General features: G+C 39.1%; 1 non-coding gene across 1 annotated transcript; it reads left to right on the top strand.

Annotated features, from left to right (window-relative positions):
- Positions 1–7,332: 7,332 nt before the first annotated feature.
- On the top strand, positions 7,333–7,440 carry LOC148580599 (small nucleolar RNA R71). The gene has a single exon (XR_015899372.1). It is a non-coding gene; the product is annotated as a small nucleolar RNA R71 (small nucleolar RNA).
- Positions 7,441–9,087: the final 1,647 nt, after the last annotated feature.

Below are 9,087 nucleotides of genomic sequence, written 5' to 3'. Positions count from 1 at the left end.
AAATAGACAGAGCTCCTAACCTTAACTGAGATGTTAAGTTGCTCATGACTTACAAAGAAAAACAGGGTTTTGAAAATGTGTGGAAGGAAGAAGATTCCAAGCTAAGTAATCTTTTCCTTTAAATACTAACCTAATTTGAACGAAAATAAAATAAATAATAAATTCTAAACCTAAAAGATATTGTTTGTGAATAAAAATTATAAAAAAATAAAATAAAATAAAACTAATAAGTGCTAAATCCACTCGAGAGGCCCACAGGAGTGTAAATTCGGACAGCTACTGGCATTTAACGCCAAATTCGACGTTAAACGCCCCAAGGGGAGTGCATGTTGCTGGCCTTGAGTCCCCTGCTGGCGCTAAATGCCAGTTGGGCGTTTGGCTCCCAGGGTGGGTGCTGACAGCTTTCTTCTTTTTACCTCCAAACTTCACCAAATTGCTCCAAATTTCACCTTAAATCATAGAAACACTAAAACAACTCAAAGTAGCATCCAAAAGGGATTTTTGCACTAAAATCAAGTAAGACTAAATAAAATCTAACTAAAAACAACTGGAAAATACTAAGAAAAAGGGTACAAGATTCTCACGCATCACAACTGATAAACCCCATTTTTAGGGTTTATCTTGAGTTGAATTTAGAGTATTTTATCAATTTTTCTTCACACTTATTCAATGAAATAGCATGGTTTTGTGATTCTTCCATAAGTTGTGCTTAAGTGTGAAAACATACTTTTAGACCTTTAATTTGATGATTTTAATTCACCTTTGATTCCACTAGATGCCTTGATTTGTTTATTAAGAGATTTCAAGTTGAAAAGGCTAGGAATGGATCAAAGGAGTAAAGAGGGAAAGCATGCAAAGGGGAGAAATCATGGAAAGCCAAAGATTTGGGATGCACTCATCCACGTGCACGCGCAATCGATGCGCATGCGTGGATCGTAAAACTCCAGGGATTTGCACGCGTACTGTAAGGTACGCGTCGATGTCCGCACGTGACTTCTTTAGTGAGATCGTGCCTGGCAAATTTAGAAGTGCCCCTGGCCCAGTTTGGAGTTGAATTTTGGCGGGAAAAGGTTAAAAGGACCAAGGATTGAAGGGGAATGCATCACTTTACACATGAGGAGTTAGTTTAGTGAATGCTTTAGTTTAGTTTCTAGAGAGAGAAGCTCTCTCTTCTCTCTATAATTAGGATTAGGGTTAGATTAGAATTTCTTATATCTAGGCTTTAATTCATGCTTTCATCTACTTTTACCTCTCAATTCTTTGTTGCTACATCTTGTTCTTCTATTCTCTTGTTGTAATTTCCTCTATTTTGTCTCCATACTTTGTTGTTGATCTACTCTTGTTCCTTTTATTTTCTTTTAAAACAATTTGAGGTAATTCATGTTAATTGTGCTTTCTTTGTGGTGCACAAAATTGTGATCATCAACAATGGCGCCAAAGACTTGGAGCTCTCAAACGTGAATCACACTTTGTCACAATTCCGCACAACTAACTAGCAAGTGCACTGGGTCGTCCAAGTAATAAACCTTACGTGAGTAAGGGTCGATCCCACGGAGATTGTCGGCTTGAAGCAAGCTATGGTCATCTTGTAAATCTCAGTCAGGCGGATTCAAATGGTTATGGAGTTTAAGGTGATGAAAATAAACATAAAATAAACATAAAATAAAGATAGAGATACTTATGTAATTCATTGGTGGGTTTCAGATAAGCGTATGAAGATGCTTTGTTCCCCTTGAACCTCTGCTTTCCTATTGCCTTCTTCCAATCATTCACACTCCTTTCCATGGCAAGCTTTATGTTGGGCATCACCGTTGTCAATGGCTACATCCCGTCCTCTCAGTGAAAATGGTCCTGATGCTCTGTCACAACATCGGCTAATCAGCTGTCGGTTCTCGATCATGTCGGAATAGGATCCATTGATCCTTTTGCGTCTGTCACACGCCCCACAATCGCGAGTTTGAAGCTCGTCATAGTCATCCCTTCCCAGATCCTACTCGGAATATCACAGACAAGGTTTAGCTTTCCGGATCTCAGGAATGGCTGCCATTAATTCTAGCCTATACCACGAAGGTTCCAATCTTAGATCAGAAACCCAAGAGATACGCATTCAAGCCATTGCTAGTAGAACAGAGGTGGTTGTCAGGCACATGTTCATAGGTGAGAATGATGATGAGTGTCACGGATCATCACATTCATCAAGTTGAAGAACGAATGAATATCTTGGAGAAGAAATAGACTTGAGTTGAATAGAAAAACAATAGTACTTGTATTAATTCATGAAGAACAGCAGAGCTCCACACCTTAATCTATGGTGTGTAAAAACTCCACCGTTGAAAATACATAAGAACAAGGTCCAGGCATGGCCGTGAGGCCAGCCCCAAACGTGTCTAAGATAGCATAAGACTTATCAAAGATGAAAATACAATAGCAAAAGGTCCTATTTATAGAGAACTAGTAGCCTAGGGTTTACAAAAATCAGTAATTAATGCAGAAATCTTCTTCCGGGCACACTTGGTGTGTGCTTGGGCTGAGCATTGAAGCTTCCATGTGTAGAGACTTTTCTTGGAGTTAAACGCCAGCTTTTGTGCCAGTTTGGGTGTTTAACTCCGGCTTTTGTGCCAGTTTTGGAGTTAAACGCCAGAATTCTTGAGCTGACTTGGAACGCCTGTTTGGGCCATTAAATCTCGGGCAAAGTATGAACTATTATATATTTCTGGAAAGCCCAAGATGTCTACTTTCCAACGCAATTGAGAGTGCGCCAATTGGGCTTCTGTAGCTCTAGAAAATCCACTTTGAGTACAGGGAGCTCAGAATCCAACAGCATCTGCAGTCCTTTTTCAGCCTCTGAATCAGATTTTTGCTCAGGTCCCTCAATTTCAGCCAGAAAAAACCTGAAATCACAGAAAAACACACAAACTCATAGTAAAGTTCAGAAATATGATTTTTAATTAAAAACTAATAAAAACATAATAAAAACTAACTAAAATATACTAAAAACATACTAAAAACAATGCCAAAAAGCGTATAATTTATTTGCTCATCACAACACCAAACTTAAATTGTTGCTTATCCTCAAGCAACTGAAAATCAAATAAGATAAAAAGAAGAGAATGTACAATGAATTTCAAAAACATCTATGAAGATCAGTATTAATTAAATGAGCGGGGCTTTTAGCTTTTTGCTTCTGAACAGTTTTGGCATCTCACTTTATCCCTTGAAGTTCAGAATGATTGGCATCTATAAGAACTCAGAATCCAGATAGTGTTATTGATTCTCCTAGTTAGGTATGTTGATTCTTGAACACAGCTACTTTATGAGTCTTGGCCGTGGCCCTAAGCACTTTGTTTTCCAGTATTACCACCGGATACATAAATGCCACAAACACATAACTGGGTGAACCTTTTCAGATTGTGACTCAGCTTTGCTAGAGTCCCCAATTAGAGGTGTCCAGGGTTCTTAAGCACACTCTTCTTTTTGCATTGAACCTCGACTTTAACCGCTCAGTTTCAAGTTTTCACTTGACACCTTCACGCCACAAGCACATGGTTAGGGACAGCTTGGTTTAGCCACTTAGGCCAGGATTTTATTCCTGTGGGCCTTCCTATCCACTGATGCTCAAAGCCTTGGATCCTTTTTATCACCCTTGCCTTTTGGTTTAAAGGGGTATTGGCTTTTTTTGCTTGCTTTTCCCTTTTTTTTTCTTTCTCTTTTTTCTTTCTGCAAGCTTTTCACTGCTTTTTCTTGCTTCAAGAATCAATTTTATGATTTTTCAGATCATCAGATAACATTTCTCCTTTTCCTTTCATTCTTTCAAGAGCCAATAATTTTAACATTCATAAACAATCAAATTCAAAAATATGCACTGTTCAAGCATTCATTCAGAAAAACAATAGTATTGCCACCACATCAAGATAATTAAACTGTTTTAAAATTTGAAATTCATGCACTTCTTTTTCTTTTTCAATTAAAAATATTTTTCATTTAAGAAAGGTGATGGATTCATTTTCATAGGTTTGAGGCATAGACACTTAGACACTAATGATCATGTAATAAAGACACCAACATAAATAAACATAAAGCACAATTTTCTAAAAACAGAAAATAAAGAACAAGGAAATTAAAGAACGGGTCCACCTTAGTGATGGCGGCTTGTTCTTCCTCTTGAAGATCTTATGGAGTGCTTGAGCTCCTCAATGTCTCTTCCTTGCCTTTGTTTCTCCTCTCTCATGGTTCTTTGATCTTCTCTAATTTCATGGAAGAGGATGGAATGCTCTTGGTGCTCCACCCTTAGTTGTCCCATGTTGGAACTCAATTCTCCTAGGGAGGTGTTGATTTGCTCCCAATAGTTTTGTGGAGGAAGATGCATCCCTTGAGGCATCTCAGGGATTTCATGATGAGGAATTTCCTCATACCCTTGATGAGGTTCTCTTGTTTTCTCCATCCTTTTCTTAGTGATGGGTTTGTCCTCATCAGTGAGAATGTCTCCCTCTATGTCAATTCCAACCGAATTGCAAAGGTGACAAATGACAAACGAATTGAATGGGGTTGGTGAGAACTTCCCAACCTCTTCTTCGGATCTCATGTCGGATCTCTAGATACTCATTCTTTTTGAGTTTGAAAGGGACCTCGGGGATCACTTTCTTCTTGGCCACAACTTCATAGAAGTGGTCTTGATGCACCCTTGAGAGGAATCTCTCCATCTCCCATGACTCGGAGGTGGAAGCTTTTGCCTTCTCTTTCCTCTTTCTAGAGGTTTCTCTGGCCTTTGGTGCCATAAATGGTTATGGAAAAACAAAAAGCTTTAGCTTTTACCACACCAAACTTAGAAGGTTGCTCGTCCTCGAGCAAAAGAAGAAAGAAGAGAGTAGAAGAAGAAGAAATAAAGGAGATGGAGTGGGCTTTGTGTTTCGGCCAAGGGGGAGAAGTGGTGTTTAGGTTGTGTGAAAATGAAGGAGTAAAGATGGGTTTATATAGGAGTGAAAGGGGTGTGTATGGTTCGGCCATTATGGGTTGGTTTGGGTGGGAAAGTGGTTTGAATTTGAATGGTGAGGTAGGTGGGGTTTTATTATGGATGGATGTGAGTGGCGAAGAGAATGGGGAAGAGGTATTGAGGTGATTGGTGAATGGGTGAAGAAGAGAGAGAGTGGTGGGGTAGGTGGGGATCCTGTGGGGTCCACAGATCCTGAGGTGTCAAGGATATCTCATCCCTGCACCATGTGGCGTGCAAAACGCCCCTTGCTGCCAATCCTGGTGTTAAACGCCAGGCTGCTGCCCATTTTTGGCGTTTAACGCCAGCTTCTTGCCCATTCCTGGCATTAAACGCCAGTCTGGTGCCCTTTTCTGGCGTTAAACGCCCAGAATGGTGCCAGACTGGGTGTTTAACGCCCATTCTGCTATCTTTACTGGCGTTTAAACGCCAGTAACTGTCTCCTCCAGGGTGTTCTATTTTTCATTCTGTTTTTCACTTTGTTTTTGCTTTTTCAATTGTTTTGTGACTTCACATAATCATCAACCTACAGAAAACATAAAATAACAATAGAAAATAGAAATTTAACATAGATAAGTAAAAATTGGGTTGTCTCTCAACAAGCACTTCTTTAGTGTCAATAGCTTGACAGTGGCTCTCATGGAGCCTCACAGATGTTCAGAGAAATGTTGGAACCTCCCAACACTAAACTTAGGGATTGAATGTGGTGGTTCAACACCAAACTTAGAGTTTAGTTGTGGCCTCCCAACACCAAACTTAGAGTTTGACTGTGGGGGCTCTGTTTGACTTTGTATTGAGAGAAGCTCTTCTTGCTTCCTCTTCATGGTGACAGAGGGATATCCTTGAGCTTTAAACACAAGGGAGTCTCCATTCACTTGAATGATCAATTCTCCTCTGTCAACATCAATCACAGCTTTTGCTGTGGCTAGGAAGGGTCTGCCAAGGATGATTGATTCATCCATACACTTCCCAGTCTCTAGGACTATGAAATCAGCAGGGATGTAATGGTCTTCAACCTTTACCAAGACATCCTCTACAAGTCCATAAGCTTGTTTCTTTGAGTTGTCTGCCATCTCTAGTGAGATTTTTGCAGCTTGTACCTCAATGATCCCTACCTTCTCCATTACAGAGAGAGGCATAAGGTTTATGCTTGACCCTAGGTCACACAGAGCCTTCTCAAAGGTCATGGTGCCTATGGTACAAGGGATTGAGAACTTTCCAGGGTCCTGTCTCTTTTGAGGTAATCTCTGCCTAGTCAAGTCATCCAGTTCTTTGATGAGCAATGGAGGTTCATTCTCCCAAGTCCCATTACCAAATAACTTCGCATTTAGCTTCATGATTGCTCCAAGGTACTTAGCAACTTACTCTTCAGTGACATCTTCATCCTCTTCAGAGGAAGAATACTCATCAGAGCTTATGAAAGGCAGAAGTAAATTCAATGGAATCTGTATGGTCTCAGAATGAGCCTCAGATTCCCATGGTTCCTCATTAGGGAACTCCATGGAGGTCAGTGGGCGTCCATTGAGGTCTTCCTCAGTGGGAATCACTACCTCTTCCTCCTCTCCATGTTCGGCCATGTGAGATGTGGTTATGGCCTTGTACTCTCTTTTTGGATTCTCTTCTGTATTGCTAGGGAGAGTGCTAGGAGGGAGTTCAATAATTTTCTTACTCAGCTGACCCAATTGTGCCTCCAAATTTCTAATGGAGGACCTTGTTTCAGTCATGAAACTTTGAGTGGTTTTGATTAGATCAGAGACAATGGTTGCTAAGTCAGAGTGGCTCTGCTTAGAATTCTCTGTTTGTTGCTGAGAAGATGATGGAAAAGGCTTGCCATTGCTAAACCTATTTCTTCCACCATTGTTGCTGTTGAAACCTTGTTGAGGTCTCTGTTGATCCTTCCATGAGAGATTTGGATGATTTCTCCATGAAGGATTATAGGTGTTTCCATAGGGTTCTCCCATGTAATTCACCTCTTCCATTGCTGGGTTCTCAGGATCATAAGCTTCTTCTTCAGAGGAAGCTTCCTTAGTACTGCCTGTTGCTGCTTGCATTTCAGACAGACTCTGAGAAATCATATTGACTTGTTGGGTTAATATTTTATTCTGAGCCAATATAGCATTCAGAGTATCAATCTAAAGAACTCCCTTCTTCTGAGTTGTCCCATTATTCACAAGATTCCTTTCAGAAGTGTACATGAATTGGTTGTTTGCAACCATTTCAATGAGTTCCTGAGCTTCTGCAGGTGTCTTCTTCAGATGAAGAGATCCTCCAGCAGAGCTATCCAATGACATCTTGGATAGTTCAGACAGACCATCATAGAAGATTCCTATGATGCTCCATTCTGAAAGCATGTCAGAAGGGCACCTTCTGATCAATTTCTTGTATCTCTCCCAAGCTTCATAGAGGGACTCACCATCCTTCTGTCTAAAGGTTTGGACTTCCACTCTAAGCTTGCTCAATTTTTGAGGTGGAAAGAACTTTGCCAAGAAGGCATTGACTAGCTTTTCCCAAGAGTTCAGGCTTTCTTTAGGTTGTGAATCCAACCATGTCCTAGCTCTGTCTCTTACAGCAAAAGGAAAAAGCATAAGTCTGTAGACTTTAGGGTCAACCCCATTGGTCTTGACAGTGTCACAGATTTGCAAGAATTCAGCTAAGAACTGATGAGGATCTTCCAATGGAAGTCCATGAAACTTGCAATTCTGTTGCATTAGAGAAACTAATTGAGGCTTAAACTCAAAGTTGTTTGCTCCAATGGCAGGGATAGAGATGCTTCTCCCATAGAAATCAGGAGTAGGTGCAGTAAAGTCACCAAGCACCTTCCTTGCATTGTTGGCATTGTTGTTGTTTTCGGCTGCCATGGTTTCTTCTTCTTTGAAGGGTTCTGTTAGGCCCTCTAAAGAGAATTATTCTTTAGCTTCTCTTAGCTTTCTCTTCAAGGTCCTTTCAGGTTCAGGATCAGCTTGAACAAGTATGCCTTTATCTTTGTTCCTGCTCATATGAAAGAGAAGAGAACAAGAAACTAGGGAATCCTCCATGTCACAGTATAGAGATTCCTTGAGGTGTCAGAGGAAAAGAAGAATAGAAAGAAGAGGTGGAGAAGAGGGAATTCGAACTTATCAAGAGGGACAGAGTTCGAATTGCACCTTGATGAGGAGTCTTAGTCCCTTGAATAGAAGGATGTGAAAAGAGGGGAAGAATTTTCGAAAATAATTTAAAAAGATTTTGAAATAATTAAAAAGAAATTTGAAAATTTGATTGAGATTTTCGAAAACTAAGATTGGGAAAGAAATAAAGTGATTTTTGAAAAAGATTTTGAAATTAGAAAAAGATATGATTGAAAAAATTAATTTTGAAAAAGATGTGATTGAAAAGATATGTTTGAAAAGATATGATTGAAAATCAATTTAGAAAAAGAAAATTTTTAAAATTAAAGTTGATTACTTGACTATCAAGAAATTAAAAGATATGATTTTAAAATTTAAAGTTTGATCCTTTCTTAATAGGCAAGTAACAACTTGAAAATTTTGAAGTAAATCTTTGATTGAAGCAAGGATTTTTTTGAAAATAGTAGAAATAAATATAAAATGGAAAGAAATTGATTTTGAAAGAGATATGATTGAAAAGATAGGATTTGAAAAAGATTTGATTTTGAAAAATTATGAAAACTTGAAAAAAATGTGAATTAAAAACAAAATCTTCCCTCTAGTGTCATCCTGGCGTTAAACGCCCAGAATGGTGCCCATTCCGGCGTTTAACGCCCAAATCTTTACCTTTTTGGGCGTTAAACGCCCAGCCAGGTACCCTGGCTGGCGTTTAAACGCCAGTTTTCCTTCTTCACTGGGCGTTTTGAACGCTCAGCTTTTTCTGTTTGATTCCTCTGCTGAATGTTCTGAATCTTCAATTCTCTGTATTATTGACTTGAAAAGACACAATTTTGAAAATATTTTTGGATTTTTAATGATGAGAAACAATAAAAATGCAACTAAGATCAAATAAACAATGCATGTAGGACACCAAACTTAAAAATTTGTATACTAAGGACTATAACAATGTAAAAATGTATGTAAGAAACAACAAAACATACAAAACAAGAGAATTTG

This window comes from Arachis ipaensis, chromosome B10 (assembly GCF_059453495.1).
Source record: "Arachis ipaensis isolate K30076 ecotype BB chromosome B10, ASM5945349v1, whole genome shotgun sequence".
NCBI lineage: Eukaryota > Viridiplantae > Streptophyta > Magnoliopsida > Fabales > Fabaceae > Arachis > Arachis ipaensis.
This window is presented reverse-complemented; position numbering and strand designations above follow the sequence as displayed.